General features: G+C 42.0%; 1 long non-coding RNA gene across 1 annotated transcript in view; it reads left to right on the forward strand.

Annotated features, from left to right (window-relative positions):
- Nucleotides 1-20,497, forward strand: part of LOC115931081 (uncharacterized) — a 48,715-nt gene extending 28,218 nt beyond the window's left edge. Inside the window, exons 5-6 of the long non-coding RNA XR_004067648.2 lie at nt 19,212-19,364; nt 19,862-20,497. This is a non-coding gene — a long non-coding RNA (uncharacterized lncRNA). The remainder of the gene's footprint in view (nt 1-19,211; nt 19,365-19,861) is intronic.
- The last annotated feature ends 754 nt before the right edge of the window (nt 20,498-21,251 follow it).

Here is a 21,251-nt window from a genome sequence, read left to right on the forward strand (position 1 = left end):
TTGTCTTTCAGTTTACCCCTGGGAAAGGGTGAAAAAAAGTTGCTGCTACATGGTGGGTTACTTGAGTGTAGGAAGGAGAACAGGCATAGGATCCATTCACGTTTACTCTTCTTGACGTGATATATGCATGTGAATAGCCTTTAGGAGCAAACTCAACACTCAGCTAAATTGTAGTGCACGTCATTTCCAACAGACCCTTGGACTATTAGAAAGGGCAAGATGATTGTCTGTTATAGCGTTGACATGTGTGCGCACGCAGAACTCTTTATGTAGAAGAGATAATGTATCAAGTGGGGTAAAAAATGGAATCACTGAAAAAAAGTTATGTTTTTCCATGGAAGGGTAATTATTGCCCAAAATAGAGCACAGATCAAAACATCTTAATTCTTTGCCATTCTCTTTTGGATTGTAAAAATCCCTGTACTCTCCATATTTGCCATGTCAATGACCCAAACGCCCAGGCATTGCAGGAATGTGGCAGAGTTTGAGTTGAGTCTTATGTATTCATTTAGAAAATACTTACCAGGCAGTGGCCACGTGCTGGGTACTCTGATCATGTTTCAGGGTCATGCCAGACACAGTTCCTGTCCTCAGATGGCATGGGGTGATGTGAAGAGCCTGGGGTTTGGAATCACACCACTTTAAATTGGAATTACAAATCTACCATTTACCAGCAGCATAAACTGGGACAAGATGTTTAATCTCCCTCATTCCCACTTCCTACATCTGTAAAGTGAGGTTAATGCTGCTTATCTCATAAGATAGTTTTGAAGACTAAATAAAACACAACCATGTATAAAGAAAGTCAGATCGCCGCATGGCCTCAGTCAAAACCCTTCAAAGGGTTGTTATGAAATTGGGAATAGAGTTTGAAATTCTTTGTGCTGCTACACGATCTGACCTTTGTCTGCCTCTCTGTCCATCTGTCTGGTTTTTGCTGCCTTGCTCTGTGTGCTCCCAGTGTGCTGGCCTCCTCCTTGCATCTCCAGCCTCCCAAGCATCTTCCTGCCTCAGGACCTTTGTGCTGGCTGCTTCCTCTGGCTGGAACAGTTTTGCTTCCAATAATCACAAGCCTTTTGCTCACATTAATCAAGTCTCTCCTCCAGAGGCATCTCCGCAAGAGTTCTTTCCTGCCCTCCAGCCTGAAATATCTCCTATCACTCCGAATTCTTTAACCTACTTTCTTTCTCTTCATAGCCATAATTCCTATCTGACGTTATGTGATATGTCTATTTGCTTCCTGTCTGTCTGAAAACTCTGATGAAGGCTGGGCACAGTGGCTTGTACCTGTAATCCCAGCACTTTGAGAGGTCAAGGAGGGAGGATCATTTGAGGACAGGTGTTTTGAGACCAGTCTGGACACCATAAAGAAACCTCATCTCTATGAAAAAAAAAAAGGCGAGACATGTGATTGTGCCTGTAGTCCCAGCTACTCGGGAGGCTGAGATGGGAGGATCATTTGAGCCTAAGAGTTTGAGGCTGCAGTGATCCATGATTGCTCTACTGCACTCCAGTCTGGGTGACCCTGTCTTAAAAACAAACAAACAACAACAAAACTCCATGATAACAGGAGTTATTATTTTTCCATTGCTGTCTCCCCAGTTCCTGGAACAGTGCCTGGTACCCAAGTATTTCCTGAATGAATAAATGATGAAGATTTTCTTGCCGAGTGCTTGGAGTATAGTAGGAACTCAATTAATGTCAGTTCTCTTGCTTCACATTTCTCAGCAAGGAGCTTAAACTTTAGAGCTGAAGATAAGACAGCGTGAGATGGATTTTTTTTTTTTGGATTTAGTTAAGCCACATGGATCTTTTTATATCCCAATAACGAAACAGTGCAGAGCCTAAGAGAAAGTGAATTTTCACTTTATGTTTTAATCAACTTGTTCCACGTAAAGTATGTCTGGGGTGATAACAGCAAGAGTTAGAGAAAAAATAAAGCACTAGAACAATTCATGGAATTTGCTTATTAGTTCTTGTCCTCTCTAGCAGGGCTTGCCTTGAAAGAAGGAGCTGACTAGAGAGAAAGAGCTACATTGACTCTGCAGGAGTAAATGCCACAATTAAAAGTTTCCTTTAATGAATCCTGTGTGAATCTCCCTATTGAAAGATGCATGAATGGAAGCTATTTCTGTCCCTTGCTTTATGAATGAATTGTATGGAGATGTTTCTTTGCTGTAGTGAAAGGCATCCCACATAGAGCACATGCTTCGTGTCTGCACCTCGCTAATTGACTCATGAGTTTATGGAGTGCCGATTATGTGCCCGGGGTGGTGGGTGGAGAATGGGGAACTGGGGAAGAAACACCTTGGCAGGTGCTCTGAGAGTGCATTAGGGGAACCTGGATCAGATACGAAGGGGATAGGTTAGGGAAGACTTGCCAGAAAGTATGTTTGAGCTGAGATTTCAAAATTAATAGACATTAACTTGGCAGAGGGTGATATTGGGACAGTGGTTCAGAATGAAAGGCATTCTAGGCAGAGGAAAATTTGAGAAAGTGGATCCTGGGTTCATAACCTGTCTCTGCCACTATGGAGACCCATCTCTCTCTGTGCCTCAGTGTCTTCAAACGTAATAAGAAGGGTTGGATTAAATGGTTTTTGAAAAGTTCTATCCAGATGGGATAGAACTATCCATCTGGATAGAAAGTTCTATCCAGAAGGGCACTTCCTGTGCCATTCCTTTCCTACTATGTGCATTTTCCCTTTCCTTCCTTCTTTGACCCTTCTCTGCCCCCTCCCTTTTACTTTTAGTTATGTGGCCAATCACCAAGGGCAATAGGGAATATTATTTAATGTCTTTGAGAACACTTTGGGCAGAAGGAGTGGCAGATTGCTTCATTAACATTTATTCTCAAATTTGAATAGGGAGAATAAAAATTTTAGAGACAGAATAGTAAGTGGGCACATTAAATCTTAGGGTGGTAGAAAGGAAAATTGAGTTCCATAGTAGCAACATTTGGGTAAAGAGGAGATTCTTTTATTGGGTGAATAATCACTCTGTAATTAATCACTCTGTTAGTATAATCATTAACACTGCAAAGGGATTCAGAGTATGCAACCCCCAAATATGCCACTTGAGCATGAAGATTATTTTGAGCTGAAGGCAATTCAAAAACAGCAGATGCAAACAAAGGTCTCTATCCTCCTCCTTTCTGCCTACATGCAGGGCATAAATTTCCATTTGTGAAGGTGTCCCCCTCATTTCTCCCATACCAAAAATAGAAGACTCTTATCATGGGAGATGGCACTGACTTGAATCTGCACAAACAAACCTTACTGAAATAATCCTTTTCTTCCTTTAGTTTTCCCTGTATAATTACCTTTCCAGAATTTACCACCCCTAAAAACCCAAACTCTTTTCCTTTGTCCAGTCACTTCACACATTTATCACTCTTTGTTAAAATGGTATGTAAGCTCTCAGGCCTAACTACATCTTTGGATTATCACTTCCTTTTCTATGAGAGGTACCTATAAACATAAAAATATTAATATCAATATAATCCACATAATTTTTCTCTTGCTAATCTGTCTTTTGTTAGTTTAATGTGCATGGTCTCAGTTATTGAGCCTAACTATAACTAGTTGAACTATTCCTATATTACCCATAGAATTATCACAAGTATCAATTAATAACCCCAATTTGTAGGTGGGAAAACTGAGGCTTTAAGAGGATACTCAGCTAGCAAGCAGTAGAACCAGGCTGGGATTCCTGGTAGCCAGCCCTCAGAGTTCATGTATCTCCACCTCACATTGGCTGACCCTAGATCTGCTGCATGCTGACTATGTGACCTTGGCTTAGCTGCATTTTCTCTGGGCCTCGGTTTCCCCAACTGATCTCTGCATTGCTTTCATTAGTGCTTTCTGATTTGGTCACAAACCCCTGTTCTTTCCCTGCATCTGAAGTCACCATTAGACAAAGGAGGAGAAAACAGCAGGAGACTTGTGAGCTCTGTGGCAAATACTTTGAACTCATTCATTCAAGGACTGGAAATGTATTTAACCCAAGGGCAAAGTAAAGGACAGGATGAGTTTTGGTATACTAGGATAGATAGAGAAGAGAGTAAATTTGGAGTGCATGACAATTTCTTGAGTGGCAAAGAGAATAATAAAAATCAGATGTTGCAGTGGGGAAAAGAAACCTCCCATTCCATCTGGGCCGGATTTACACTTGGGGAGTAATTTTGGCAGGGGTAGAGCCTTGGTTTGTTAAATATTAAACAAAAAATATTAATAATCTGGCTCCTTCTTCATGTCTGTCTCTGATGGTACAACAACTCCTAATTCGCTTTACCTCTTCATTTTCTCTTAGTTAGGCTGATATTTCATTCTAGCAGAATTTATTTTGTAGCCAGTGGTAAGCCTCCAAAAGGTTTGCCAAAAGCTAGATTTGTAAGAAGTCTTCCTCCTTTCCCTGAGAATTCACGAGAGGGGGATGGGACAGAGAACAAGAGACTCTGAAATATTTCTTGGCCATAACAGCAGAAATACCACGTAGCCCTTCTCTCCCCTTTGCCTTGGTCTTCCCCCATGAAAAAGAACATGCTATCAAAAAGAGAAGACAGGCAGGTGGACCAGATTCGAGGGTATAATTGTGCATATAAAATCCAAATATTCCGGGGCTGGCTTCTCAGAGGAAGGAGAAATATGCTGCATTACCCTGAAGTCCTACAAGATCAAAGTGAGGGAGTGAAGGAGGTAATGCGAAGTGTCTGAATTGCTTGAAGAAACAAAGGCATAAGAAAGATCGCTAGGAGAACAGATATGAAAGATAATGAAGTTTAGCTTGAATTATGGTGTAAGAGTGTGGCTAAAAGTTTCTGAAAGCGTGAGATTAGGGCAGCATAAATAATCTATAAAGACATTAGTGCCTGTCTTACTTATTTCTCATCCATATTTAAAATACACCAACCTCCTCCATTGTTTCATCGAGCACCATTTATAAAATGGGGACAGCACACCCAGAGAGTTCACTGTCCCTCCGGATGTAATTTTACTGAATTCGCAGTCACATTTTGTTTTCCATTTCTTATAGAAATGCTTGAAAAAAATCCCTAAACAAAGAAATACTTAGCTGACATTTTAAAACACAAACTGTATGCCAAATAAAAGGGCAGGTTGTTAGAAGCTCTTTAGTAAATGATTACGCTTTAAAGGTCTAAATGTACACACTCATTTTCAAGTACATTTTATAAAATAATTTACTCCCAGTCTGTTCTGAATAATCGTACAAAAATGGTTCGTAAGCATAATAAATCTTTCACATACCATCTTTTTGCATGCTGTTCTTGAAAGTCTCAATTTGAAGATTATACTTAATGGAATTGTCTGTCGATTTCAATCATTATCATCTGGGGCAGATGGTTCTTTGATTGTGCATTTAATATGCAGAAAAATACTGCGCTGCTTCTGCTTTGGAGTTAGCCTTCCGACAATTCACATTGTGAAGGGTACCTTTTTGCTTAGAGAATTGTTTCTTTTAAACACCAGACTTTATGTATCATTACAAATAAATATATTCAGAGATGAATTTTCATCATTAATTTGTTCACCTCGTGTATTCACATTTGAAATGGAGCTCATTTGGGATTTATTACATAAATGATGAATTTGAGAGGAATACGTGCCAAGCTGCCATGGAAGCTGGAAGCACCAAGGCAGCTGATGGCTCATGAGGACAAGTTTGTCTAAAGCAGGGCCAAATGCCCAGGGCCTTGCTCTTAGAATAATGGATTTTCTCTGAGAAGGTAGTGTCCCCAGTGGTTAACTTTTTGGCATAACCCCCCAGCTCTTGTGGAATGAGTTTTTCTCTCGAAATTCTGCCTATATCATTATTTCCATCTTAATCTACCATGTCTCCAGGATGAGTGGAAGAAAAGGAGCATAGAGAACATAGATCATAAATCTCACTTGTGATGGGCACTAGGTCAGATAGAAGAATTCAGTGAAGAAATTTTTCTAACATTTTAATATGCCCTGAGCGTCAACTAACACAGCCACTACTGTACACATCAGTGCCCCCTTCTCCCTGGGGGATTCGTTCCAAGACCCTCAGTAGTGGATGCCTGAAACCGCAGCTAGAACTACCAAGGTAGCTGATGAATAATTGCACAGGCTGGCGTGGTGTCTGACGCCTGTAATCCCAGACCTCTGGGAGGCCAATGTGGGGTGGGTGGATCACCTGGGGTCAGGAGTTTGAGACCAGCCTGGCCAACATGATGAAACCCCATCTCTACTAAAAAATACGAAAATTAGTGGTGCGCGGTGGCACTTGCCTGTAATCCTAGCTACTCGGGAGGCTGAGGCTGGAGAATAGCTTGAACCTGGGAGGTAGAGGTTGCAGTGAGCTGAGATTGCGCCACTGCATTCCAGCCTGGGTGACAGAGTGAGACTCTATCTCAAATAACAATAATAATAATAATTGTACAAAAATAGTTCATAAGCACAATAAATCTCTAACATACTGTCTTCTTGCATGCTATTCCTGAAAACCTCAATTTGAAGATTACACTTAATGGAATAATCTGTCAATTTCAATCATTATCATCTGGGGCACAGGATAGTACTGAACCCTACATGTCTTGTGTTTTTCCCATACAATCACATTGTATAAGGTGGGTAGCTTACATGGTGTGGATATGCTGGACAAAGGGATGGTACTTATCCCAGGTGGGGCTGAGTGGCATGGTGCTAGATTTTATCACGCTACCCAGAACACTGAGCAATTTGAAACTGATGAATTGTTTATATCTGAAATTTGCCATTTAATATTTTCAGACTGTGGCTGAGCATGGGTTACTGTGGAAAGCAAAATCACAGATAAAGGGGCACTACTGTCTATCAGTATAAGCAGATAAAAGTGTATAATATCATTTGTGAAGCTTGTGTAACTCTATGACATAGTAGCAAAAACATAGGTTTTGGAATCATAGGACTCAAGTTTGGATTTTAATTTCTCCTCCTGGAAAGGAGTGTAGAGTTAAGGCAAAGTGGGTGGCTGTGGTAGCTGTGTGACCCCCAGGCAATTCACTTAGCCTCTCAGCCTTAGGTTTCCCAGTTATGAAAATGAAAATAATAGTATGCCTACCTCATAGGACAGTTGTGATGACATACTACCAGCAGAGCAGGTAGCCTATTTGTGATTATTAATACATTTAGCAATTATTTACACACTACTAAAAACTTGTGCTTGCCCAGAGCTTGTGCTGCATGGCTCCAGCACAAGGAGCCCTCCCTTGTCCACCTATTTACCTATGGGCCATCGGCCACCTGGCAGTGGGGAGGGGAGTATGGGGGAACCGTCTGCCGAGGCCCTGACCAACAGAAACTGTGATTCTCTAACTATCGTGTGAGTCCAGAAGAAAGCAGCATTTGATTCACAAAAATTAAATTTGCATGCGATGTTTTCCTATTGCATGAAACCATCTGCACAGTGTTCATCTGAGTAGCAACGCCCTGTGTGTGAACCACACATTATGTCGCAGATGCATCTTCATTAGCGACCAGAGTGGTATTCAAAATGGGTAAATTAGATCATTTAATATCGCTGCTCTTACCGCCGGAAAAAATGAAATTGAGGTATTTTTTCCCCATTAGAGTATAATAAGACTTCAAAGGCTAGATTTTCATTAGGAAGGCAAAAGCGTTCTTATAAATCCTGTCTCTCTGAAGAAGAGCTGAGGATGAAGAAGCCAGAAACCTGGGGCCACTGTCACTATCTTCCCACAGTGAGACTGTGACACTGTGGACTCAGCTTTTTTGCTCTTTAGGAATCACAGCCCAGAAGGACTTTTCTCATACCTCTCCTCTGAAATGCAATTGAGAGCTCACTTCCTCCAGGAAGCCTCTTGGTTTATCCACCCAGGTCACAGCTCTGTGACCCCACTTCCTCAGGCCACTTTGGAACTCAGCATCCAGTGTTTCCCCAGAAGCAGAGCCTAAGGCAAGACTTGGTGGAGGAAGGGCTTTATCTGGGAATTGATCCCAGGGAGCAGATGTGAGAGGCTGGGGAGAGGGAGACAGGGATGAGAAGAAACCTCTGTAAGCATGCAACACTGAGGCTACTGCTGTGGGCCCTAGGGCCTGGATCCCACTGCTCTGGGGAAGCCTGCAGAAGGCCTCGAAGGGCAGTCTGCCTGAAGCACGGAGGGAAGAAACAATGGCTTTCACAACACCTCCATTGGTTGTAGGTTTCCTGTGGGAACATTAACCTCACATTCAAGGGTGACACATGGGTTCAGAAGTAGTGGAATCCTAGGACATTAGAGAAGACCCTGGGGCAGAAAGAAAAGTCTATGAGTGCTTGAGGTGAGATCCAGCCAGCAAGAGGGAAATAACTGAGGCTGGGCAATAGGAAGAGGGGCACCTGAGCCACCTGCCACATAGTAATTGTCAACTCAAAAGAGGTAAAAGACCAGACTGCAATCCAATATAAGAAGGTGTTTATTGGAGTCTTAAGAACTGCAATTTGGAAGACACAGATATGGCTAGAAGCCAACTTGTGTTCTGAAGAGAGGGAAGGGAGTATGGTTTTTTGTTTTGTTTTGTTTTTTTGACAAAGTCTCACTGTGTTGCCCAGTTAGCACTTCTGCCTAACTGTATGTTTGTAACCATTGGCCAGTCTCTCTTCATATCCTCTGCCCCCGACATTTTTCCCAGCCTCTGGTATCTATTATTCTACTTTTCACCTCCACGATATCAACATTTTTAGCTCCCACATGTGAGTTAGAACATGAAAATTTGTCATTCTGTGTCTGGCTTATGTTACTTAATATAATGACCCCCAGTTCTATTCATGTTGCTGCAAATGACATGATTTTCTTCTATTTTATGGATGAATTGTATTTAATTGTGTAGGTATACCAGGTTTTCTTTATTCATTTCTCTGCTGATGGATATTTAAATTGATTCCACAGCTTTACTATTGTGAGTAGTGCTGTAATAAATACTTGAGTGCAGACACTAAAATGGAAGATGGCTGAATAGGAACAGCTCCAGTCTGCAGCTCCCAGCATGATCAATGCAGAAGACGGGTGATTTCTGCATTTCCAACTGAGGTACCTGGTTCATCTCACTGGGACTGGTTGGACAGTGGGTGCAGCCCATGGAGGGCTAGCTGAAGCACGGTGGGGTGTCGCCTCACTGGGGAAGCACAACAGGTCAGGGAATTCCCTTTCCTAGCCAAGGGAAGCCATGACAGACAGTCTGGAAAAATGGGGGCACTCCTGCCCAAACACTGCACTTTTCCCAAGGTCTTAGCAACCAGCAGACAAGGTGATTCTCTCCTGTGCCTGACTCCGCTGGTCCCAAGCCCATGGAGTCCTGCTCACTGCTAGTGCAGCAGTCTGAGATTGATCTGTCAGGCAGCAGCCTGGCTGGGGGAGGGGCGTCCGCCATTGCTGAGGCTTGAGTAGGTAAATAAAGTGTCTGGGAAGCTCGAACTGGGTGGAGCCCACTGCAGCTCCACAAGGCCTACTGCCTCTAGACTCCACCTCTGTGGGCGGGGCATAGCTGAACAAAAGGCAGCAGACAACTTCTGCAGACTTAAACGTCTCTGTCTGACAGCTCTGAAGAGAGCAGTGGTTCTCCCAGCACAGTGTTTGCACACTGAGAACAGACAGACTGCCTCCTCAAGTGGGTCCCTGACTCCTGTGTAGCCTAACTGGGAGACACCTCCCAGTAGGGGCCAACAGACACCTCATATAGGTGGCCACCCCACTGGGACAAAGCTTCCAGAGGAAGGATCAGGCAGCAATATTTGCTGTTCTGAGATATTTGCTGTTCTGCAGCCTCTGCTGGTGATACCCAGGCAAACTCCAACAGACCTGCAGCTGAGGGACCTGACTGTTAGAAGGAAAACTAACAAAGAGAAAGGAATAGCATCAACATCAACAAAAAGGTCATCTACACCAAAACACCATTGGTAGGTCACCAACATCAAAGACCAAAGGTAGATAAAAACACAAAGATGAGGAGAAACCAGAGCAGAAAAGCTGAAAATTCTAAAAATCAGAATGCCTCTTATCCTCCAAAGGAACGCAGCTCCTTACCAGCAACGGAACAAAGCTGGAAAGAGAATGACTTTGACAAGTTGACAGAAGTAGGCTTCAGAAGGTTGGTAATAACAAACTTCCCCAAGCTAAAGGAGCATGTTCGAACCCACTGCAAGGAAGCTAAAAACCTTGAAAAAAGGTCAGACGAATGGCTAACTAGAATAAACAGTGTAGAGAAGACCTTAAATGATCTGATGCAGCTGAAAACCATGGCATGAGAACTACGTGATGCATGCACAAGCTTCAATAGCCAATTCAATCAAGTGGAACAAAGGGTATCAGCGATTGAAGATCAAATTAATAAAATAAAGTGAGAAGAAAAGGTTGGAGAAAAAAGAGTAAAAAGAAAAGAACAAAGCCTCCAAGAAATATGGGACTATGTGAAAAGACCAAATCTACATTTGATTGGTGTACCTGAAAGTGATGGGGAGAATGGAACCAAGTTGGAAAACACTCTTCAGGATATTATCCAAGAGAGCTTCCCCAACCTAGCAAGGCAAGTCAACATTCAAATTCAGGAAATACAGAGAACACTACAAAGATACTCCTGGAGAAGAGCAACCCCAAGACATGTAATTGTCAGATTCACTAAGGTTGAAATGAAGGAAAAAGTGTTAAGGGCAGCCAGAGAGAAAGGTTGGGTTACCCACAAAGGAAAGCCCATCTGACTAACAGCGGATCTCTCAGCAGAAATTCTACAAGCCAGAAGAGAGTGGGGGCCAATATTCAACATTCTTAAAGGAAAGAATTTTCAACCCAGAATTTCATATCCAGCCAAACTAAGCTTCATAAGTGAAGGAGAAATAAAATCCTTTACAGACAAGTAAATGCTGAGAGATTTTGTCACCACCAGGCCTGCTGTACAAGAGCTCCTGAAGGAAGCACTAAACATGGAAAGAAACAACCGGTACCAGCCACTGCAAAAACATGCCAAATTGTAAAGACCATCAATGCTAGGAAGAAACTGCATCAATTAACAGGCAAAATAACCAGCAAACATCATAATGACAGAATCAAATTCACACAAAACAGTATTAACCTTAAATGTAAATGGGCTAAATGCTCCAATTAAAAGACACACTGGCAAATAGGATAAAGAGTCAAGACCCATCAGTGTGCTGTATTCAAGAGACCCATCTCACATGCAGAGACACACATAGGCTCAAAATAAAGGGATGGAGGAAGATCTACCAAGGAAATGGAAAGCAGAGAAAAGCAGGGGTTGCAATCCTAGTCTCTGAAAAAATAGACTTTAAACCAACAAAGATCAAAAGAGACAAAGAAGGCCATTACATAATGGTAAAGGGATCAATTCTACAAGAAGAGGTAACTATCCTAAATATATATGCACCCAATACAGGAGCACCCACATTCATAAAGCAAGTCCTTAGAGACCTACAAAGAGACTTAGACAACCACACAATAATAATGGGAGACTTTAACACCCCACATCAGTGTTAGACAGATCAATGAGACAGAAGGTTAGCAAGGATATCCAGGACCTGAACTCACCTCTGCAACAAGCAGACCTAATAGACATCTACAGAACTATACACCCCAGATCAACAGAATATACACGTTTCTCAGCACCACATCACACTTATTCTAAAATTGACCACATAATTGGAAGTAAAACACTCCTCAGCAACTGTAAAAGAACAGAAATCACAACAAACTCTCAGTCCACAGTGCAATCAAATTAGAACTCAGTATTAAGAAACTCACTCAAAACCGCACAACTACATGGAAACTGAACAACCTGCTTCTGAATAACTACTGGGTAAATAACGAAATGAAGGCAGAAATAAAGACGTTCTTTGAAACCAATGAGAACAAAGACACAATACACCAGAATCTCTGGGACACATTTAAAGCAGTGTGCATAGAGAAATTTGTAGCACTAAATTTCCACAAGAGAAAGCAAGAAAGATCTAAAATCAACACCTTAACATCACAATTAAAAGAACTAGAGAAGCAAGAGCAAACACATTCAAAAGCTAGCAGAAGGCAAAAAATAACTAAGATCAGAGCAGAACAGAAAGAGACAGAGACATAAAAAACCCATCAAAAAAATCCATGAATCCAGGAGCTGGTTTTTTGAAAAGATCAACAAAACTGATAGACCACTAACAATACTAATAAAGGAAAAAGAGAAAAGAATCAAATAGACGCAACAAAAAATGGTAGGGCCAGGCACGGTGGCTCACACCTGTAATCCCAGCACTTTGGGAGGCTGAAGTGGGCTGATCATGAGGTCAGGAGATCGAGACCATCCTGGCTAACATGGTGAAACCCCGTCTCTACTAAAAATACAAAATATTAGCTGTAGTCCCAGCTACTCGGGAGGCTGAGGCAGGAGAATGGTGTGAACCCAGGAGGCGCAGCTTGCAGTGAGCCGAGATCACGCCACTGCACTCCAGCCTGGGCAACAGAGTGAGACTCCATCTCAAAAAAAAAAAAAAATGATAAGGGGGATATAATCACCAATCCCACAGAAATACAAACTACCATCAGAGAATACTATAAACACCTCTACGCAAATAAACTAGAAAATCTAGAAGAAATGGATAAATTCCTGGATATATACATCCTCCCAAGACTAAACCAGGAAGAAGTTGAATCTCTGAATAGACCAATAACAGGCTCTGAAATTGAGGCAATAATTAATAGCCTACCAACCAAAAAAAGTCCAGGACCAGATGGATTCACAGCTGAATTCTACCAGGGGTACAAAGAGGAGCTGGTACCATTCCTTCTGAAACTATTTCAATCAATAGAAAAAGAGAAATCCTCCCTAACTCATTTTATGAGGCCAGCATCATCCTGATACCAAAGCCTGGCAGAGACACAAAAAAAGGACAATTTTAGACCAATATCCCTGATGAATATCTATGCAAAAATCCTCAATAAAATACTGGCAAACTGAATCCAGCAGCATATCAAAAAGCTTGTCCACCATGATCAAGTTGGCTTCATCCCTGGGATGGAAGGCTGGTTCAACATATGCAAATCAATAAACGCAATCCATCACATAAACAGAACCAAAGACAAAAACCACATGATTATCTCAACAGATGCAGAAAAGGCCTTTGACAAAATTCAACAGCCCTTCATGCTAAAAACTCTCAATAAAATAGGTATTGATGGAACATATCTCAAAATAATAAGAGCTATTTATGACAAACCCACAGCCAACATAATACTGAGTGGGCAAAAACTGGAAGCATTCCCTTTGAAAACGGGCACAAGACAAGGATGCTGTCTGTCACCACTCCTTTTCAACATAGTGTTGGAAGTTCTGGCCAGGGCAATCAGGTAAGAGAAAGAAATAAAGGATATTCAGTTAGGAAAAGAGGAAGTCAAATTGTCACTGTTTGCAGATAACATGATTGTATATTTAGAAAACCCTATTGTCTCAGCCCAATATCTCCCTAAGCTGATAAGCAACTTCAGCAAAGTCTCAGGATACAAAATCAATGTGCAAAAATCACAAGCATTCCTATACACCATTAACAGACAAACACAGAGCCAAATCATGAGTGAACTTCCTTTCACAATTGCTACAAAGAGAATAAAGTACCTAGGAATCCAACTTACAAGGGATGTGAAGGACCTCTTCAAGGAGAACTACAAACCACTGCTCAATGCAATAAAAGAGGACACAAACTAATGGAAGAACATCCATGCTCATGGATAGGAAGAATCAATATCATGAAAATGGCCATACTGCCCAAAGTAATTTATAGTTTCAATGCCATCCTATTCAAGCTACTAGTGACTTTTTTCAAAGAATTGGAAAAAGCTACTTTAAAGTTCATATGGAACCAAAAAAGAGCCTGCATAGCCAAGACAATCCTAAGCAAAAAGAACAAACCATCGCATTACCTGACTTCAAACTATACTAAAAGGCTACAGTAACCAAAACAGCATGGTACTGGTACCAAAACAGATATAAAGTCCAATAGAACAGAACAGAGGCCTCAGAAATAACACCATACATCTAAAACAATCTGATCTTTGACAAACCTGACAAAAAAAAGAAATGGGGTTAGGATTTCCTATTTAATAAATGGTGCTGGGAAAACTGGCTAGCCATAGGAAGAAAGCTGAAACTGGATCCCTTCCTTACACCTTATATAAAAATTAATTCAAGATGGATTAAAGACTTACATGTTAGACCTAAAACCATAAAAACCCAGAAGAAAACCTAGGCAATACCATTCAGGACATAGGCATGGGCAAGGACTTCATGACTAAAACACCAAGAGCAATGGCAACAAAAGCCAAAATAGATAAATGGAATCTAATTAAACTAAAGAGCTTCTGCACAGCAAAAGAAACTACCATCAGCATGAACAGGCAACCTACAGAATGGGAGAAAATTTTTGCAATCTACCCATCTGACAAAGGGCTAATATCCAGAATCTACAAAGAATTCAAACAAATTTACAAGAAAAAAAACAAACAACCCCATCAAAAAGTGGACAAAGGATATGAACAGACACTTCTCAAAAGAAGACATCTATGCAGCCAACATACACATGAAAAAATGCTCATCATCACTGGCCATCAGAGAAATGCAAATCAAAACCACAATGAGATGCCATCTCATTGTGGCAGTTAGAATGGCAATCATTAAAAAGTCAGGAAACAACAGATGCTGGAGAGGATGCGGAGAAATAGGGACACTTTTACACTGTTGGTGGGACTGTAAACTAGTTCAACCATTGTGGAAGTTGGTGTGGCGATTCCTCAGGGATCTAGAACTAGAAATACCATTTGACCCAGCCATCCCATTACTGGGTATATACCCAAAGAATTACAAAACATGTTACTATAAAGACACATGCATATGTATGTTTATTGCGGCACTATTCACAATAGCAAAGACTTGGAAACAACCCAAATGTCCCATAATGATAGACTGGATTAAGAAAACGTGGCACATATACACCATGGAATACTATGCAGCCATAAAAACAGATGAGTTCATGTTCTTTGTAGGGACATGGATGAAGCTGGAAACCATCATTCTGAGCAAACTATCGCAAGGGCAGAAAACCGAACACTGCATGTTTTTACTCATAGGTGGGAACTGAACAATGAGATCACTTAGACACAGGACGGGGAACATCACACACTGGTGCCTGCTGGGGGGTGGGTGTTGGGGGAGGGATGGCATTAGAAGAAATACCTAATGTAAATTATGAGTTGATGGGTGCAGCAAACCAACATGGCCCATGTATACCTATGTATCAAACCTGCACGTTGTGCACATGTACCCTAGAACTTAAAGTATAATTAAATCAATAAAAATTAAAAAGTAAATAAATAAGTGAGTGCAGGTATCCCTTTAATACGCTGAATTCTTTTTCCTTTGGATAGATACACAGTGGTAGGACTGTAGGATTGTATGGTAGTTCTGTTTTTAGCTTTTTTTTTTTTTTTTTAGAAATCTCCACACTGTTTCCTGTAGTGGCTATATTGATTTACATTCCCACCAACAGTGGACAAGGGTTTCCCTTTCTCCACGTCCAAAACAGCAAGCAAGGTGCATTCTTATTCTAGAAAAAGTGGTCACGGAAAAGACGGCATTGAATAGAGTTAGGGAATAAGCCGAGAGAAGAGCGGTAGTGGTGAGGGGCTTGGGGAGGCGGTGAGAGCACTCAGGATGGAGATGCAGACAGAGTGGTGGTGCCGCCGTGGGAGGAAGGCCTGTGTGTTTGAGCAGAAGAAGTCCAGCGTGACTGAGGCTGAGTGAGCAAGGGTGAGAGTTGGGGAACCAAGACCACAGAGGTGGCAGGGGGAGGTTGTGCAGTCCTATGAAGGGAGGTTGGGTCTTCTTCCTTCTGGGAGTGAAAGCTGTTGGCAGGCAGTAATGTGAGATGGTTGAGTTTTTCAATAAGAGTTTTAAAAATCAAGACTGTACTGAATACTTTTCATATTCAGAATTTTCCTTATAACTACCCTATGAGGTTTTAGGGACAGGGAAGGAATGCAGTTTCTCTAAGCTCATACAATTATGCAGACAGGATTTGAACTCAGGGACTCTGGCTCCAGAGCCCTAGATTTTATGTTATTTGCCTTTAGTGCCCTAAAGTTGTTTCTCTAGGACTATACCCTGGATCCCTCCAAGACAGCACAGTCTTCCAGGTCAGAGGTATTCTTTTACTGTCTTTCTACCTCCCACAGCAACCAGCGATGCTCACATTTGCTGTTACCTAAGTGATGCGGCTGGCCTGGGTGGGTGCACAGCCTAGGGACAGAGAGGCATAGGTGCTGGTGGAACACTGGGGTGACATCTTGTCCTGCCTTAATCACTGCACTGGGGGCAGACTTTTCTGAAGGGGCATGCCTTTCTGCTTCAGTGTGTCCAGATCATGCCTGCTTAGTGGGGAGGGCAGTCTGCCTGGAAGATTCTGAGGCCCCAGAGCACATCCATGTAATGGCTGAGTGAGAGACATAGGCAGAAGGAGGAAGTAGGAGGGACTGACGTTTTCCAGTTTTTCTATCTATAAAAGTAAATTCAAACGGCTCCCACAATTTGATTTAAGCCAATATTCTGACCTATTTGTGCCCTCTTTCATCCTGTGTCTGAAAAGGAAAGTGTTAAGTATTTTTCTGCATTTGCAAAAAATTTATTTGACCAGCAAGGACATTGGGTCAGCTTACCCTTTAAAGGTGGCAACTCCAATTTAGAAGATTTAAGTTTGGGAAAATGTGCGCTTACTAAGAGCCCAGGAGCAGAGTCATAAAGAACTCGCCCATCCGTTCTGCAAGCAGTAGTTTATGTGGGTTCATTCCAGAACCTTTCAAAGGCTGTGAAAAAGGCAGGAGTGACTCTGCCATTCACTGAGAGTGCAGGATCAGCCTCAGGGGCTGACCTGAGCAGCTTGCTCCACCCCTGCTTTGAGAAAGGACAGCACCTGGTCAGAGAGGTGTCTTGCTCAAGGTACAAAACAGGTAACAGGTAAAGCGCTCCAGAAAAGCTCATTAATCAGGGCTTCAGTGTCCGAGTTGCCATAGCTTGGTGATTTCAGAGGTCAGCCATGGGGAGGGCCACAGTCAATTAGAGTGAAAGGCCAGAGGCCAGGTCAGCTTCCCTGTGATCTGGGTCCTAGCATTGTGGAGGGCAGTGGATGGATTTTACTTGCTGATTTTCGAAACACCAATAGCAGACTTCCTTGACCCATGCTTAACACCAGTCTCACCTGGCGTTATTAGCAATGCAATGCCACAGGAAGGAAATTCTAACTGAAAACATGAATAACCTCCAGGAGGGTTGAAATAAGGTAGTCGAGAATAACTTCCTTTGTGGTTTGTTTGGTGTCCAGGAGAAGAATCATGATAATACTCAAATTTACCTGAAAACCTCCATCAGCATGACGGTTCCTCAGTTGAGTGGACTATGGAACTGACCCGAGAGACATTTCGATCTCCTTAATATCTGGTGTAAGCTACTGTGGCTTGAGTTGTATGTGGCTTTCCTAGTTCTTAGGGTGCAGAAGTAAGTATGCCGGCATGAGCTGGGGTCAAATCAGGACACCTGAAGTTTTCCCTGAATAGTATCAGAGTCTCAGCAGTTGCCATTAGTAACGACAGTCAATATTTTCTGCACACTCGTGTGCCAGGCCCTGTGCTGAGCGCTTGTCAGACTTTCTCACATCAATCTTTGCAGTAATTCCATGAAGTAGGTTTGGATCTTTAGCCCTGTTTTACAGGTGAGGAAACAGAGGCACAAATTCACTGGATCGAGTCTGCCCTGGTAGGTGGAGGCAGAGCTGGGATTTGACTGCAAGAGTCAAGATTCCAGAGCACACTCTTTCGAACCCCAGGAAGAATTCCCTCTCCCAGGCAGGCATATACATGACCTAAAGGAATGTTGGCCTGAGGGACACTGGCATTGAGTCATGCCTGCCTGGGGTCTGGAAAATGCCTGGGGTAGAGATTGCAGTAGCTACACTCAGACTCCTCAGGCCAGAGAAGTTGACAACAATGCCACATGCACAATCTGCTTTCCCAGCTGCCGTGGTTATGAACAGAAATGCTACAAATTCCAACCTGTTTGAACGTGGACTGGAGTTTAGGGAGGGCTGGTGACTCGTCTTTGACTCACTGAATCCCTCTCAGCACTTTTTTGACAATCGTATTTTCTGTCTTTACTGTCTCTGAGGCTTGGGCTTTTCATTTGTTTATTTATTTATTTATTTATTTCTAGAGATGGGGTCTCACTATATTGCCCAGGCTGGCCTTGAACTCCTAGGCTCAAGCGATCTTCCTGCCTCAGCCTCACACCTGGGATTACAGGTGTGAGCCACCACCACCCCTGGCATTTTTTTTTTTTTGAGTGGGTTTTTCTTTTTTCTTTTTTTTTTTTTCTTTTTTGGCAGAGTCTAGCTCTGTTGCCCAGGCTGGAGTGCAGTGGTGCGATTTCGGCTCACTGCAACCTCCACCTCCCAGGTTCAAGTGATTTTCCTGCTTCAGCTTCCTGAGTAGCTGGGATTAAAGGCGCTCACCACCATGCCCAGCTAATTTTAGAGTGGGTTTTTCTCGAGACACTTTCTGTACCCATTCATTACATTTGTTTTGGGAAATGAAATAAACAAACCAGTGGTGGATGGAGGGCAGTGGGAAAGTGAATAATCCGGCTAATAGTGAACTAACCAAGGTCAAGCTGCTTGGAATCAGAGGAAGATGACTCCTGCCTCCTCCTCCCAAAAACCCAAGTCAAGAGTTGATTCTAATCCTCTGCAGAATCTGTCCTTCAAGTCAGACCTTTTTTGGGGGAACAGAAGGGCCTAGATAATTTCTTAACATTTGAGAAAAATTATAATTTGATAAAGACATTTTATATTCCTGGTGGCAGCAGTTCATCTGTAGAAATGATTTGAGGTCTGGGGGAAAAAAGCTATGTTGAAAAAACAGTTGCTGAGACACTGAAAAGGACAACGTGAACAAAACTTAATTAGGAGTACAGGCTAATGGAATGGAAAGGGAGGCAGGATGAGTTCATTTTATTAATAATAAACCTGAACTTAGGGAAGGGAGAGCAGATGGAAAGAAAGGAACGCGTAATGCGTTGTTTCATTTCCTCTGAATAAAGTGTGGTGTGCTGAAATGTAACAAGATTATCCATCTGCTTTTGTCTAAATAAATTCAGGGTTTTCACAAATGTAGTGAATTTTCAGCTTGTAATTTGCTGTCTCCGGTGAGCGCGGTGCTGAGAAGACCCGTGATGCTCTCTTTGAAGCCCATTTGCGGCATGCCCCAGGCCTGGGACCTCCATTAAGCACCAGGGCCTCGCCAAGCACCAGTGAGAACGTTGGAGTCGTGGGGTTCTCAGCCTGGGTGGGATGCTCCATCACGGCAGCTGCCCGGGGGCTGCATGGCACAGGGTAGTGGAGAAGGAGAGTGGTCTGGATTTAAGGGATGGGGCTAGAGCTGCAGGATGACTCTCTTTATTTGCATACTTTGGAGTAAGATGAAAAGCTCCTCGCACCTCATTCACCACTCATTTACTTCTATGCCTTTATTCACAAAGTTTTCTCTACCAGAAATTCCATCTCTCCTCTACTTCTCCCCTCTAAATTCTATAGTTTTTAAAACTCACTTATTTCCAAGTGCCTTCTTCAATGGCGTTGGAACACACAGATTTATTTCTCATATCCTGGAACTGTTGCTCTGTTACTTGGTGAATTCAACCGTTCAAGCAGTTATTTAATTCCCTGCTTTGCTTCTTCACCTTCTATGTGTGTATGTTTTTATTTTTGAATATGACTGTAAGTTCCTCCTCTTTCCTTCCTTTGACAGATATTTGTTGAGTACCTTCCATTTGCTAAATACTGTGCTTTGAAGGCACTGGGAATTCAATGATGAGCAAAGTAGAAATGGTCCTTGACCTCATGGAGCTTGAGGGCAAATGAAGAAGACGTTCACCTAAATAAATAGATAATTGCAAAATTTAATACATCAAATTTAAGTCAATATTATTGAGATATAATTACATACAATAAAATTCACATATGAAGTCTATAGGTCAATGACTGTTGACAAATGCCACCATTTATGTAACCAATAATGCCACCAATTATGTTCTAATTAAGATATAGAACATTTCCATCATTTCCATCTCTCCAAAAGCTTCCTCATATGCCTTCCCAGTCAATCTCCCCATATCTAAATCCTACTATCTGCTGCCTACTTTAGAATTTCATATAAATGGAATAACACAGCATACATTGTTTTGTGTATGTTTTCTTTCCCTCAGCCTAATGTCTCTGAGATTCCCCCATGTTGCTGTGTGTAGCATGACCTGTTCCTTTATACGGCTGAGTATGTACATAAGGGTGTACCACAATTTGTTTATCAATTCACCTGTTGATGGACATTTGGGTTGTTTACAGCTTTTGTCAATTTTTAATAAAGCTTCTGTATATATTTGTGTTCAAGTCTTTTTGTGCCATATATTTTTCTTGAAACAATACTTAGGAGAGGAATGGCCAGGTTATATAGAAAGTACATGTTTAAGTTTATAAGAAACTGTTGGGGTTTCTCAAGGTTTCCAGCATTTTTATACTCCTACCAGCATCACATGAAAATTCCAGTTGCTCTATGTCCTTGCCAACATTTGATATTTTTATTCTTCATTAGTCATTCCAATGGAAGTGAAATAATTATTTCATTGTGGCTTAAATTTGCATTTCCCTAATAACTAATGATATTGCATATATTTTCATGTAGTTATTGGCTTTTCAATATTATCTTTCATGGGGTATCTGTTCAATCCAGCAATATTTTTTTTTTTTTGAGACACAGTCTCACTCTGCTGCCCAGGCTGGAGTGCAGTGGCGCAATCTTGGCTCACTGCAAGCTCCTGGGACTACAGGCACCCGCCACTATGCCTGGCTAATTTTTTGTATTTTTAGTAGAGACAGGGTTTCACTGTGTTAGCCAGGATGGTCTCGATCTCCTGACCTCATGATCTGCCTGCCTCAGCCTCCCAAAGTGCTGGGATTACAGGCATGAGCCACCACGCCCAGCCCAATCCAGCAATATTTTTAAAACATAATGCCTCATAACAAGGTGTGGCTATCCCAGGAATGCAAGGCTGGTTTTATATTCTACGATCAAGCACTGTAATTCACTATGTTAATTAAACCAAGGAAGGCAACTACAAGATTATTTTAATAGATGCATAAAA

The sequence above is a fragment of the Gorilla gorilla genome, chromosome 18 (genome assembly GCF_029281585.2).
Source record: "Gorilla gorilla gorilla isolate KB3781 chromosome 18, NHGRI_mGorGor1-v2.1_pri, whole genome shotgun sequence".
NCBI classification, from domain to species: domain Eukaryota; kingdom Metazoa; phylum Chordata; class Mammalia; order Primates; family Hominidae; genus Gorilla; species Gorilla gorilla.